Source organism: Eurosta solidaginis, chromosome 1, assembly GCF_040869045.1.
Source record: "Eurosta solidaginis isolate ZX-2024a chromosome 1, ASM4086904v1, whole genome shotgun sequence".
In the NCBI taxonomy this organism is placed as follows: Eukaryota; Metazoa; Arthropoda; class Insecta; order Diptera; family Tephritidae; genus Eurosta; species Eurosta solidaginis.
In genome coordinates, this window is record NC_090319.1 from 56,177,469 (window position 1) to 56,194,109 (window position 16,641).

Below are 16,641 nucleotides of genomic sequence, written 5' to 3' on the forward strand. Positions count from 1 at the left end.
TACTATATATACGACCAATCTCATCAATTTTTTCAGGCAACAATATGTGCATTATACGAAAGTATATGGTGAATTTTGAAGCTTCAATCTGCTAAATTGGGTAAGATATTACAAAAATCCTCTTTTTCTGAAAAATCGGTTGTATGGAGGATATATGCTATAGTGGTCCGATCCGGTCGGTTCCGACAAATGTCTAATCGGACACCCAAATACACCCGCTCACCAAATGTTATCAAGATATCTCAAAAATTGAGGGACTAGTTTGCATACAAACAGACAGACGGACAGATGGACATGGCTAAATCAACTCAGCTCTTCAACCTGATTATTTCGGTATACTTAATGGTGGGTCTATCTATTTTCCTTTAAGGACTTACAATTTTCGGTTTCGTGACGAAATTAATATACCATTTCATTTTCATGAAAGGTATAAAAATGAAAAAGTTCTGCAGGGCGAAATCAAAAGCCCTTGAAATCTTGGCAGGAATACTGTTCGTGGTATTACATATATAAATAAATTAGCGGTACCCGACAGATGATCTTCTGTGTCACCCTGTTCCACATTTTGGTCGATATCTCGAAAACGCCTTCACATATACAACTACCACCACTCCCTTTTAAAATCCTCATTAATACCTATAATTTGATACCCATATCGTACAAAGACATTATAGAGTCACAAAGGCGTCCAACTATAGAACCAAGGCCCACTCCCTTTTAAAATACTCATTATCACCTTTCATTTGATACCCATATTGTACAAGCAAATTCTAGAGTCACCCCTGGTCCACCTTTATGGCGATATCCCTAAATGGCGTCCACCTATAGAATTGGTTCTCCCTTTTAAAATACTCATTAACACATTTCATTTGATACCCATATTGTACAAACAAATTCTAGAGTCACCCCTGGTCCACCTTTATGGCGATATCGCTAAATGGCGTCCACCTATAGAACTATCGCCCACTCCCTCTTAAAATACTCTAATACCTTCCATTTGATACCCATGTCATAAAAACGCATTACCCTAGGTTCATTTTCCTACATGGTGATTTTCCCTTATTTTGTCTCCATAGCTCTCAACTGAGTATGTAATATTCGGTTACACCCGAACTTAGCCTTCCTTACTTGTTTAGTTTTTTCCTTTTTTTACCTTTTACTTCTTTCCATTTTTGCCCGTTTTTATACTCAGTGGAACAGAGCTCACAGAGTATATTAACTTTGTGTTCGCAAAACGGTAATCCGTAATGGCATAAACTAATCGAGATAGATATAGACTTCAATATATCAAAATGATCTGGGCGAAAAAAGAATTTCATTTAGCCATGTCCGTCCGTTCGTCCGTAAACACCACAACTTGAGTAAATTTTGAGTATCTTAATGAAATTTGGTATGTAAGTTCCTGGGCACTCCTTTCAGAGCGCTATCTAAAATGAACGAAGGGGGGGGGGGGGATTCCCCGCGATTTAGAGGTACTAATACATTTTTTTTAATTCAGGAGAGTCTTTAGTTGTTCCATGTGCAAATTTTAAGCCGAATTTCAAAAACAATGAATATTGATAATGATTCTTGGCCTGAGGAGACAATAAAAACATGAAACAAAAATGTATGTTTATATGAATCCGAAATCGTAAAGTTTTCGTGGTGACACTGATGAAGGTTCATCTTCAAAAAGTCTTCCAACAATACCACCAACTCTGTATCCAGATTATTTAAACGACTTTGATATCGGTTTTTGCGATCTGAAGAAGTCAGCGAAATAATTCGTCGAGGTCATCAAAAGTGTCCTGTTATTTTTCCACGTAATCGTCATGACGAGGCATTTCCTACCTCGTTGTTAAACAGAATTTTGCCAAATGGAGAGAAAGTGGAGCGTGACTGGTTAGGAGTGCCATTAGCAATGCTTTTTATTGCCTACCATGTCATCTATTAAGCACCAATACTTTAAATCGACCTACAATTTGTTCTGCGGATACTCGAAAGTAAACTGCCTTCACACGAAAATACTCAAGATCACATTAAATGGTATATTCAAAGGCGATCTTTACAAAATCTAATTCAAAAGGAGGCTACAATTGATACACTTATCAATGAACAGCTTATCACTGAAACTCAAAAGTGGAAAGAACTTGTATATAGAATTTTGGACACTATTTTATTTTTGGGTGAAGGAGGCCTAGCTTTCAAAGGCGAAAGTATATATCTTGGTGAACGAAACGATGGAAATTTTTTGGGCCTCTAAGATCTCATAAGCCAATATGATCCGATACTTAGAGATCATTTGGAGAAAGTTAGGATTTCACAACAGCAGCACAAACGTTTACAAGTTCACTATCTTTCCCCAGACATTCAGAACGAGGTTATAGAAATTTGTGCAAAGTACGTGAGGGAAAAAATATTAGATCAAGGCAAGAAAGCCAAGTATTTTGCTATTATCGTTGATGCTATGCCTGATGCTAGTCACGTTGACTACGTTCATTTTGCGCTAACTCCATTTCAATTCGAAAGCAACAAATTTTACAATTCAATAACGGTTTTTGGCTTTCGTGAATTGTATAACCAAAAAACTGGTCAGAAAATCGCTGATCTAATTTGCCATACTTGATTGAAGATTGTCGTGTACAAGGGTACGATAACGGCGCCAATATGAAAGGAGCTTACAACGGAGCACTACGTCACATTCTCGACAAAAAATCGAATGCTGATTACTCGCCTTGTGCAACCCACAGTCTCAATTTATGTGGTGTTGATGCTGCAGAATGTTGTACGGCTGCAATTACATTCTTCGGAGTTGTACAAAAATGTTTTACTATTTTCAGCAGCACTCCACAACGATGGGACATCAAAAAAAGTGTACCGAGCTCTCTTCATAGTCTTTCAGCCAAAAGCCAAATTTGACTGCGCAAGCATACGGCGATGTTATCGGCATTCTCAAGTACATCAACAAGTTCGAATGTATCTTGCTGTCCTCAATTTGGTTCAAAATACTGACTACCATTAATGAAAGAAACGTGGTCCTCCCAGCTAGAGAGGCCTCCATATATGTTGAGGTCCGACATCTAGATGCCTTATTAGCTGATTTGAAGTTGATGAGGAACCAATGGGAAACAATTTTAAACGAATGCAAAACAGTTGCTATTCAATTGAACATCTCGCCAAAGTTTCCAGACATTCGAAAGAGAAAACCCAAAAGACGTTCTGAAGATAATTTAAATGAGATGATTACGGATGATTCAGTCTGATTTTAAAAACAATACATTCCTGGTGACCGTTGATTCGGTAATCACTGGTATTACTGAACGATTTGCAGCTATGAGAAATTTGAGCGAGACGTTTTCCTTTTGGTGGCAATTTAAAGGCATGGATGAAACTACGGTTCGGGCGAGCGCAGCAAAATTTGTGGAAAAATACAAGTCGGACATTTCTCAAAGCTTAGAATACGAAATAATGCACTTGAAACACATTTACGAAGCAAATTTTGATAAAGGTCTGTCACCATTGGAATTGCTAAATGCCATCTACATATATTCAAAATCTGTATACGATTTTCCCCAATATTTGTGCTGCTTTACGTATCTTTTACACTATAACCTGTCACTCTAGCTAGTGCAGAATGTTCCTTCAGCGTCCTTTCAAGAATCAAAAACTTTCATGTATAAAGTATAAAGCTCGTAGCGTCCGTTCGTCCGCCTGTGTGAAAGACTTTGCATAGATTTTTAACCCTTTTTCCGTGATCCAATCGAGCTGAATTTTTGCAGGCATACTCGTGGAAATGTCTGTATGACGCAAAATTTAAAAACAAATGTCTCAGATTTTCTGAATTTAAAAAAAAAAAATTGTTTTCACTTTTTTCGGCATAACTTGGAGCTCGTTGTATAGATCCATTTGGGGAACTGCACTTGTCTAAATTTTTTCTTTCTTCTATTCTAATTTAATAATTTTTTAATTGAGAAAAAATTTATCATAACAATAATAATGATACAATAATTATTGTTAGGCCTTGACATCGATTCGAACCCGTGATCTTACAAATCAGTAGGCCGATATAACAACACAAATTGTTAATACATCCCAGAGCACGGGGAAAAAAGTGTCAATAAAATATGACACTATGGCAGCATTGCCATCAAACAAGTCCAATTTTCACATTCATTCTGCAACAGATATCGCAGTGTTGTGAATATCAATTGGCAAGAACCAGAATAGAAGTAGGATTAATGAAGACAAACAACAAACCGCTGTGATGGCTGAATGGTTATAGCAGCGGCGCCTAAACGTTGCCGATGAAGGAATTTAGCAGTACCCGAAATGGATCTATACAACGAGCTTTGGCAGTTGTATAAATTTTTTCTCTCTTCTATTCTAATTTAATAATTTTTTCAATTAAGAAAAAAATTTATCATAACAATAATAATGATAAAATAATTATCGTTAGGCCTTGAGCTCTATTCGAACCCGCGATCTTACAAATTAGTAGGCCGATATAACAACAAAAATTGTTAATACATCCCAGAGCACTGGGAAAAAAGTGTCAATAAATTATGACACTATGGCAGCATTGCCATCAAACAAGTCCAATTTTCACATTCATTCTGCAACAGATATCGCAGTGCTGTGAATATAAATTGGCAAGAACCAGAATAGAAGTAGGATTAATGAAGACAAACAAAAAGCCGCTGTGATGGCTGAATTGTTATAACAGCGGCGCCTAAACGTTGCCGATGAAGGAATTTAGCAGTTCCCGAAATGGATCTATACAAAGAGCTTTGGCAGTTGTCTAAATTTTTTCTTTCTTCTATTCTAATTTAATAATTTTTTCAATTAAGAAAAAAATTTATCATAACAATAATAATGATAAAATAATTATCGTTAGGCCTTGAGCTCTATTCGAACCCGCGATCTTACAAATTAGTAGGCCGATATAACAACAAAAATTGTTAATACATCCCAGAGCACGGGGAAAAGTGTCAATAAAATATGACACTATGGCAGCATTGCCATCAAACAAGCCCAATTTTCACATTCATTCTGCAACAGATATCGCAGTGTTGTGAATATCAATTGGCAAGAACCAGAATAGAAGTAGGATTAATGAAGACAAACAAAAAGCCGCTGTGATGGCTGAATTGTTATAGCAGCGGCGCCTAAACGTTGCCGATGAAGGAATTTAGCAGCTCCCGAAATGGATCTATAAAACGAGCTTTGGCAGTTGTCAACATTTTTTCTTTCTTCTATTCTAATTTAATAATTTTTTCAATTAAGAAAAAATTTATCATAAGAATAATAATGATAAATAATTATTGTTAGGCCTTTAGCTCGATTCGAACCCGCGATCTTTTTATTTTATTTTTATATTTATCTTAAAAATCGCTTAGGTATGTACATCTGTTCACTATATATATCTTATAACCCCGATTATTTGGATATTACGAATGGGATAAGATTATTGTTCAGCCCCTTTTATGAAAAGTATGAAGTCTTGTTTGTTTTTTTGCAATTGATTGCAGTTTTAGCAAAAGTTTAGCCAGTAAAGAGTAATACAAAGTGCAAAAAAATTTACGAACAAACAGATGCTAGTCCTGCTCGCAAACTCATCAAAATATTTCTGTATGTGTACATTGTGGATTTGTGAAAAGTCATGATAAGAGTTGGTATCTAACTGAAGGTATACGGGGGGTAAGAGTAAGTAAATCTGTGAGCAAATAAACGATTGCCGTGTGTGGCGGATGAGGATATGCCAGTCAGCGAGACAGTGTCAGCAATTTATATCAATGCCACAGGCGAAAGGCAATGCTAAGACATATTGATAATGATTCCTATTTACATACATAGTTAAAAAATAAAAAAGTATACATATATAACGAATATACAACTAAAGCGGAACAACAAACAAAAAGTTGCTAAAGGCTAAAATTTTGAAGGAATATTAACAGGAATAAATTGCTTTTTTTTTGTGCAATGGATGCGCAACTTTATAGTTTTGCGTTGTGAGCCAAAATAGATTTCCTGGATTCATTTGCAATTCATATGAAAACTTGCAAAATCTTTTATGTGCTTTCGGGTTCGACTTGCTTTCGCGTTTCTATTTTGATTCTAATTTCGATACCGGTTTCTGTTTCGACTCCGGCTTCGGCTCGTTTGCGGTTTCAATTGCTAGTCGGGATTTGGTTTTATTTCTGGTTTTTTTTTAGTTCCTGTTGGGATCCGTTTTCAGTTATGGTTACGAAATCAGATTCAGACCCTGTTTTAGTTTAGTTAATGGTCTCAGTTTTGCTTCCGATTCCGGACCCAGTTTGGATTTCTGTTTCACTACCGATCTTGGTTTTGGTTCCCGCTTCAGATACAGTTGAAATTGTGGTATTGAATTTAAGTTTGGTCTTTGGTTGTATTTTCATTTTTATTCAGGTTTCGGACTCACATCCTGTTTTGGTTTTGGTTATGGTCTCCGTGCTGTTTTGGAATTTCTAGCCTTTTGATTTCAAGCATCAGCAGTGTTTTTAATTAGTCATGAACTAAAATGTTTGGCCCTTTTGCATTTACCCAACAATGTCTTGATCAGTGGCGGCCAAACCAATACAGTTGTACTTATTTTTAAGTTTTTTGACAAACTCCTAAAAAAATTTGTGTTTCCTATGTTTGCAATATCTGCGTTATAAAATTTAGCATGTAAAATTAGTCTGCTGCCAGCCGCAAACTAGCAGTCACCAGTGAATAGTTAAATTACTAAACAAGCGCTATGAGTAAATATTTAATTTATTTGATTTACCCTCACGCCTCACTCCCACCTTTCATGCTGCTAGTGGCCAGCCAACGCCTAAAGTGCACTAATTTTGCAACTAACAAATAATTAAGCAATACTTAGACACAGAGAGGGGCAGTAGACGGACAAAAAGTTGTTTGCGCTTTTGATTAATATTTATTTTTATATTAAAAAAATAAATAAAAAAATAAATTATTAAGAATTTCTGAGCTTAACACCGGCTAGTGGTTAAGGCAACTGCAGTTTCACCGTGTAATTCGCGGTTTGAATCTCGGTGAAATCTTTGATAACATTACGAAATTGCCTGATGATGATTACGTTGGCGGTTTTCGAAATGGTACCATCGCAATATGCCTGTGAGTGTTTCTTTCTTTCTTTTCAGTTTCTCTTAGAAAAACATAATAATTGAATATTCAATTATTATCAGCCGGTGTTAAGCTCATGAATTCTTAATAATAAGTACAAATTAAACACATCATTAAACAAACAAACATAAAAAAATAAATGTAAGGTGCGATAACCTCAGAAGAGATTTTAGACCGAGCTTCTCTTCCAATATGCGTCGTGCTCATTTTATTTATCCTACAAATTGGCGGGACGGGAACTACTTGTTTTATGCCGACTCTGAACGGCATCTGCAAGTTAGTTGAGTTTTCACTGAGAGCTTTTAGCAGAAATACACTCGGAGTGTTTGCCAAACACTGCCGAGGAGCGAACTCGCTTAGAAAAATTATCTTCTAATTGAAAAAACTGTTTCCAAAATGTTGTGATGTTCCTTTCTCCGGGGCGTGAACGCAGGATCTTCGGTGTGGTAGGCGGGTCACGCTACTATCACACCACGGCGGCCGCCGTTTCATTATTCGTGCATATAAAGTTCATTGCGTTTTAGTCCGTCGCTTTTTGCTGCGTCTTTTTTATAAAAACAGTGAGCTTTCAGATATACAAATTACAAAACCAAAGCTACTATATGCACGTTTTACGTATAAATGTTTGTGAGATTATATTAGTTACCTTATAAGTATGATTTTTTTACACATACATAAATATGTATACTTTGTAAGTTTTTATATGAGCCGGTGAAATTAATACAGTGTAGTGTCACTGAATTAAGACTAACAAGAGCGCCTAGTTTTTTTTATATGGAGGAAAATCTGAAGCTTGTACTTTGTTAGACTAAAATTGATTGAGACACAAAAAGTCCGAAAATCCGAAGAAGTTTTTCAGAATGATTTGCATAGCTTCAGTTACAAAATGCATGAGAGTTGTTTCTTAAATTATCGAAAACACAAAAAGGAGCCTAACTGGCGTAATTTGATAAAAATTGCTACTGCTATTCGTGTCGCTGCAGTACAATGGAATTAATTTAATTGTTTAACTTATTAATAATATCGTGGGTTCGAATCGAGGGCAGAACCTTGCCAATTTTTTTTTTTTCGTTATTTTAGTTGTTGCCATTTTTTAGAATAGAAGATGAAAACAACTGTCATAGCTAGTGATAGAAAGTTGCGAGTACTGAGTAAGTAGTATCGATACTTTTTCAAAAAATACTTGAGTATTTCGTACTCGATCCTTCATCCAAGTACTGGGTAAAGCATCGATACTTTACCTCGATAATTTTCCCCGATACTTTTCCAAGAGCCGATGGTCTACATGTTTAAGATGAACAAAATTCAGTCAATTAACAACACAACTTGAACATAAATTAAGATCGTGAACGACGCGGTAAAAGCTCCCCATTTAACTTAAATCTACTTTTTCATCATGGTGGAATGGGAGACGATTTCTGCCCATGGTGGTAAAAGAAAAGTATGTGTTTATTGTTCAGAATCACTAACTCCAACAATACATTTTAACTTGTCATGCAATAGAGCTTTTCCGTTCTACTGTGAAATTTTGGTGGATGGAGTAAGCAGGTTTTGCAGCATCGTCGACGACATATTGGTATTGAAAATGGTTGACATCAGATTATATCCACGCCTACTTTCAAAAATGGGGAAAAAATAATAAAGTTTTAACAAATACTTATGAAGTGGTGAAACTTGGCGAGTGGATACAAAAAATTGCAATGAACAATATAAATTTATTATAATTTTGTAAAATTGGCGTGGCGTCGCCCACGTTAAGCAGAAGAAATCTTAAAAATTTTGCAAACCGTTAATCAAAATCCGTTGATATCACTTTATGAGACATGACGAAAATACGGCCTTTGGTTTGATATTGAACAAGTGGGCGTGATAATCGTCCGATGTCGCTCATTTTAAATACCAATTTATTCTTGGTCCAAATAAGGCCGTGTACCGGGATATATTTGGTAAAGATATCTCAATGATTGCTCAAGACAGACGCATGGACGGACGGACACAGCTTAGTCAAATTTTTTTTTCGATACTGATGATTTATATATCTACATCTATCTCGATTCCTTTATACCTGTACAACCAACCGTTATCCAATCAAAGTTAGTATAATCTGTGTGCAAAGCACGCTGAATATAAAAATGTTAGCATTCTATGCTGTCACTTGAACACCTCATCATTAGTTCTTTTACCTCAGAAGTAAAAATTTACCAGCAAATACCTGGTGTCTTCGGAAAAATGAGAAAATTGCTGGAGGAGAAATTATGCCAAGATGTATGCAGGAAATTGGAAAGTGAGTGTTGAAAGAATCGCAGGAACTGTTGATGATACACCAATATAATTCAACCAGATAAACGCACAAAAGGATTCAGCTGAATAATAATCAGATTCAGTGAATTAATTTCTATATACAGCAGGGGTCTAAAGGAAAGGTTAGCTAGGTTAGGTTGAACGGGCCGGTCCTTGAGAACCCCACATAGACTGAATGAGTTCGTAGTGGTACCAGAAGTTTGTTTAACGACTAAAGAAACTACTTTTCACGGAATAGGTTTTTTTATATAGACAAAAGTCAACTGAAAGACAGAAATTCTGTTAAATTTTTTTTATATCTACAAAAAATGGAAGTTGAATTGGCAAACAATATCTTAAACCAACTGAACAAATTATTATGTTCTTCGAATTAGAACGTATTATAGTTAACAATGATATTTTAATTAGAGTATTGAAACACAGCATGGATACAAAGTCATTTTTATAAAGGTGTGATTCTTACGTTTAAATATGTTTAAATTTAATAAGCTGATTTTTCGTGCTTTAATTAAAAATCAAAATATCATTGTTATCATTGTTAACAAAAAAAGTTCTAATTAGAAGAACATATTGGTTTTTAAGTTGATTTAAGGTATTGTCTGCCAACTCAAGAGGTCTGTTAAGCTAGCCCAACATTTCTAGACCAATCAAACATTTTTTTATTTATTAAACTTAAGCTAGCCCAACCCTCGATATTTTTTAAAATACCCTTGTAATTAATTAATCCGTACTAAATTAGTATTAAATGTTCTTCAATTTAGTACGGTCTCGTTTTTTGATTGGGCTAGAAATGTTGGGCTACCTTAAGAGAGCTGCTGAATTTGCAGACAATACTTAAATCAACTTAAAAACCGATATTTTCTTCTAATTAGAACTTTTTTGTTAACAATGATAACAATGATATTTTAATTAAAGCACGAAAAAGCAGCTTATTAAATTTAAACATATTTAAACGTAAGAATCACACCTTTATAAACATGACTTTGTATCCATGCTGTGTTTCTATACTCTAATTAGAATATCATTGTTAACAATAATACGTTCTAATTCGAAGAACATAATAATTTGTTCAGTTGCTTTAAGATATTGTTTGCCAATTCAACTTCCCTTTTTATACTCAGTTGAGCAGAGCTCACAGAGTATATTAACTTTGATTGGATAGCGGTTGGTTGTACAGGTATAAATGAATCGAGATACATATATATAGATATACAAATCATCAGTATCGAAAAAAAAAATTGATTAAGCTATGTCCATCCGTCTATCCTCTGTCTTGAGCAAATATTAAGATATCTTCACCAAATATAGCCCAGTACACGGGCTTATCTGGACCAAGAATAAATTGGTATTTAAAATGAGCGACATAGGACGATTATTATCTATTGCATGATAAGTTAAAATGTATTAAAATTTTATGGAGTTAGCAGCTTTTCACAATTTTGTTGGAGTTATTGATTCTGAACAATAAACACATACTTTTCTTTTACCACCATGGGCAGAAATCGTCTCCCATTCTACCATGATCAAAAAGTAGATTTAAGTTAAATGTGGAGCTTTTACCGCATCACCCACGATCTTAATTTGTGCTAAAGTTGTAATGTAAATGGACTGAATTTCGTTTATCTTAAACATGTAGACCATCGGCTCTTTGTAAAGCCGCCCTCTATCTCTGCTTCGGTACTTTGCTCAGTAATTGGAAAAAAGTATAGAGTACGAAATACTCGAGTATTTTTTCAAAAAGTATCGATAATACTTACTCCGTACTCGCATCGTTCTATCACTATACACATTTCAAATTAATAACACAATTCAACTCTCCGAATACATATATAAACAAACAATTACTAGGAAATTTTCTTTTGAAAAACTAAAGCATGTGTTTATTAAAGCTGAGCTCATTTCATTTCTTTGTAATACGCATAAATTCCTTGAATTTTTTGGATAAATAGAGCAAACTCATTTTATTCAACTAATAAAAAAAAAATATATTTTTTTCTGTATATCGTTAGCTTAATGTGAAAATGTGCTAAGTCACTTTTTTGAAAAATTGTATTTTAATGCAGTTTTAAAACTGAATTCAAAATATAACGATCACAAAAAAAAATTAAAATTTTTAATTTTTACGTGCTGTGGAAAATGATGTGTAAATGTGCTAAGTCGTCAGTTGTTTAAAAAAATGTGCTAAGTCAACCAGTCAGTAATATCAATCTGAATTACTAGTCATTTCGTTGCGCTCGCATTTTATTTACTTATTTAATTCATTCAGTCTAAAAGTACATGTTTTGTTGTTGTTGTTGTATTAACGATAAAGACATTCCCCGAATGCTTTGGGCCGATGTTGATGGTCCTTTGCCGGATATAGATCCGGTACGTTCCGGTAACAAAGCACTATTAAGGTACTAGCCCGACCATCTCGGGAACGATTTATATGACCACATTAAACCTTCCAAGCCATCCCGCCCTCCCCACCCCTAGCTCCATGAGGAACTTGAGGTCGCCAGTGCCTCGGCTGTCAATGAAACATGATTCGCCACGGGTAGGCGAGGTTGACAATTGGATAAGCTATATATTGCGCTGGCAACCCCTTGAAATTGGATTCACCCAATTGAGACATGCATTTGGTGTTTGATAAATGCTTTGCGCTGACTTTTATCTACTTCAATTTTTACATGTCGATAACTAAATGCTTTCTTACAGACTAGTTAAAAATAGAAAACAATTCAAGCTTAAACTTATATAAGCTGTTATTAAAATTAATAACTCTACTGAATCTATTTCCTATGTAGATGTATAGTCCTAGTTATAGGTTCATTCATAGCATAATTCGTTTTATGAGTTATTTCGATAAATAACACAGGCCAATAAAATTCAACCATTATTCAGACCCAAAAACCAGACTATATATTTCCGAAGGTTTATGATGCGCTGAATCCAACTCTGGCCTCAAAATTTCTCTATCAGCTCTGGTTTTCGCGATATCCTAACCTAAAAGTGCAAAAAACACTGTTTTTGCCCATATTTAAGGTTATGTAGCCTTGAAGTTGTTTTCTTTCACTAAAATTAAAGGATGGCATCTTTGAATACAAGTCTTATTCTTTCAAATGGTGTTTTTTGCACTTTTAGGTTAGGATATCTCGAAAACCAGAGCTGATAGAGAAATTTTGAGGCCAGATTTCGATTCATCGCATCAAAATCCTTCGGAAATATATAGTCCGGTTCCTGGGTCTGAGATGCTGTCAGCCTGTGTAATCTATTATGCCGAAGATCACGCAGTGGAATATATGGAATGAAAACATTAGATAAATCAGAGCAATTCGTGCTACAGTTTATTATATTATAGGCAAGCATGGGTGAAATAAAAGTTCTTCTGTCATGCAAAGCCTGAAGGACTAGCGCCTGCTGGTATCTGATGGGAGGCCGTCTGGCCAGTGAAGCATACGTAAAGAAATATTTGTAAAAATTTTTTGCACTCCCTCAATTTTATAGGAGTTAGATTCATAGAAAGGATTCCATATTATTGAGCAAATTCAAGACCACTTCTGACCAAGGATATATAAAGTGCCTTCAACGTCATAGGGTCCTTAAAGTCACTGGTGTTATGTCTACTGAACCCAACCATTGCAACAAATTTTGAAACAATGAAGTCAATGTGACTAGAAAAAGAGAGTTTGGGGTCAAAAATTACACCCAAGTCTTTATTCTCGTGACAACGATTAAGAGATTTAGCATTCAGTTTGCAGATACAGTATGTGGCAGTTTTTTTTTTTTTGGATTAAGACACAACACAGCATTTGTTTGAATTTAAAAATAAATTATTGTCTGCGCACCATCCGCCAAAAGAGTCCAGATCAGAACCGTTAGAAATAGTTTGACAAATAAATAGTATTTTTTGTGAAATATATAGTTTTAGTGTTATATTTCAATCATTAAAGGGGGGGGGGGGGGGGGGGAGTGATGGGGAAAACATATTGGGTAAAAGTGCTAAGTCAGGAGAAAAAATTTGTTTTGAGTGCGGAAATTGTGCTAAGTCATAAAATAGCTGCTGGGTTGGCATACATGATTTTTATTTATCTTTTTCAAAACTTCTACACTCAAAAGCATTGTAATTAAGGCATCCTCATTCACAGTTTTGAAAAAAGAAGGGTATTTCAAAAATTATTCAGTTTTTTTCGTCTCCTGTAAAATTCGTAAAAGTTGACTTAGCACATTTTCACATTAAGCTAACGATATGTAGCTTTAATTAAAATTTCGAAGTATTCCTGAAATCTATAAGGAAAAGTTTTTGTTCATTTTTTATTCACACGACTCAATTAGGTATAAATAGCGCCCACAAAATTTATCACCTAGTACTTTATACTTAAAAAGTAGTGCAAAAGGTCTTAAAAACTATAATGAGTTCAAGCATTTATTTCGCGATCCTGTCTCTCGTGCTTAGCTGCTATTTGATCCATACGAATGCGCAATTTCGCGTTGTAAATGGCGTAGAGATAAGAATAGAGCAGAGCCCACATTCCGTAGCAATTTTTCATAAAAACCGATATAGTTGCGTTGGTTCCATAGTCAATATGCATTCCGTGGTTACAGCGGCGCATTGCACAATAAGGCGAGATCCGAGGAATCTCGTCCTTCTAGCTGGTGTAGCCAATATAAGTGAAATAAACACAGGAAGAGGGCAACAACGCAATGTCCGGCATGTACACCATCCTCGTGGCTACGATACGGACTCATCATATATAGATATTGCTGTGATTAAAGTGGCTGGATTCTTTTCGGAGACAGATCAAGTAAAATCAATAACTCTTTGTGAAAGTCAATTAATACCGGAAACACGACTGCAAATTAGTGGATGGGGTTCGGTAAAACTAAAGACTAGAAGTTATGATAATCTTCTAAAAACTTGTGAATTGTATATAGTAGAATTGAAACGATGCAAGTTTATTTATAAGCGTGTACAACTACCGGGTGGAGAACCACCGGCAGAAACATACATTTGTGCTGGATGTACTGGAATAAGTCCGTCTTATGGAGACTCTGGAGCAGGGGCCCTTGTGGAAGGAAAACTGTGTGCGGTGTTACAAAGTGGTTGTGAGACCTCCAAAATTCCGAGTTTATTTACAGATGTAACAAATCCAATAGTTAACGACTTTTTAAGATCCGCGATAAGATGTAATTAAAGGGTGTTGTTATAAAATGACTGTTGAGTGGAATATCACCCTAGCTCAACTGAACACCGTATTTCTAATGTATTTCTAATTATTTTGTGATGGGGCGTTTTCCAAACAGCAGTTGAGATATGGTGATATTCCACTCAGCAGTCGAAATAGCGATATTATCTTCTTGTAACATGTATAAATAAATTTTTATGATTACGAGTCAATAAATGATTTTGATTGTTTGCAATAAAAGTGTGACGCATGTAAATGCCTTTGGTTGTGAGACCAAACTTTGTACACGACTGTAAAGTTCAATCATGTATGAATAGATCATGAGATAGAAAGAAAGTTGAGAAATAACTACCAGTCTTATGGAAATTAATGTAATAGGTTCTTGAAGCCACAGAATAACGCCTTTATCATAACGATACCATAGCCAACCAACCAATTTTCATCTATGTATATATATAAAAATGAATGCCATTTTTCGTTGTGATTTTATAACTCAAGAACGGGCTCACCTATCCAAACCAAATTTTTAGGCTTTGTTCTGACTATTCAGTAGATTGTTTGTGTTTTGAAATTTTAAGAATCGGATACCAGGGTCTCGATATATAGACCAAAACGTGGATCCGGATAACTTTAGGATGTGTTTGTACAATATGGGTATCAAATGGAAGCTGTTGATGAATGCTATAGTATAGATTATTTTCCATGGCCCTCCGTGACTAGGGTCTCGGGATATAGACCAAAACGTGGACCCGGATAACCCTAGGATGTGTTTGAACCACGTGAGTATCCATTGTAAGTTGTTGATAAATGCTAATGAAAAAGGGGTTTTTCTTTTCGCTGGGTAACTAAGGACTCGAGATATAGACCAATTGGGAACTCGTCTTAAAGTTAAGAGATCGCATTCTTATGTACTACAACCAGTTAAAATGGTATATTCAAACACATAACAATATAATCTTTTTACCTGAAGGCGCTGAAAAGCGCTCAATGTATGGTGAAATTATTTTGAAAAACACACCAAAAACCCATTTTTTTGATCAGATTCATCCCACTTAGCCAGCGGATTATGCGTTTTCATATTAACATACATACATCAATAATAGTTTAGCCATTTACTAAACGGTTTGTTACCTACTTAGCTACGCTCTTTCGCTCTCAAAATTTATGTACTTTCGTCTTAACTAGCTTACTTATTATTCCCACCTACAAACTTACTTGCATTATATTTATATCAACATGTATGTATGTAGCAGGCAGATCGAAAAACAAAGTAGGCTTTGAAAAGACATCGAACAATATTACGGTGCATTTTTTTTTTTGCATAGAGAAATACATGAATATTTTGTATAGATAGGTATATAGAGCTTTGGCTCTTAGCATTAAGAAAATTCAAATTAGGAGAATAAATGACATTGGAGTGTAAACATCGCTGGGGCGTTTTCTTTGGCCTCAACACCATTCGTTAGCAGAATAAACGAAGCAGCCCAATACGTTCAGTAGTGTCCGAAATTACCGCGGTGCAGATTATTATATAAAAATGCAAATAGTGTTTTTTTATTTAATAATTATTGAAGTTTGTGTGAATTTGTGAAAAGAAGAAATATAGCGCAAAGCGAATTTCCGAGCAAAAAACGGTAAGTTTTGAACTGTTGAAGTGAATTACACGAATGCATGTGTGTTCCTTATTTGCAAAAACATATGGTGTACCATAGACTGGGTCGAAAAAAAAAGTTGCTAATGTCCGCCCCTAAATTTGAAGATTATGTTGAGAAGGTTTCGGAAAATTTTTTTTTTATTTTTTTTGATCCTTCGAAATACAGCCAAAAAGGTGTTTTCGTTGTAACTTGGTTATTTAAAGTCCGATTTTTAAAATTGATATGTCATTATTTTGGCCTTGAGAAGCTTCACATTTCTGTTTAATGTCCTTTTAAGCTAAGTAGTCGTTTTCACATGATTAGGTCAGCTAACAAAATTTTACCCCCCCCCCCCCCCCCCCCCCCCCTTAATGTATGTTTTTTTCCTTACCAAACGAAAGTACTTAAAAATTCAA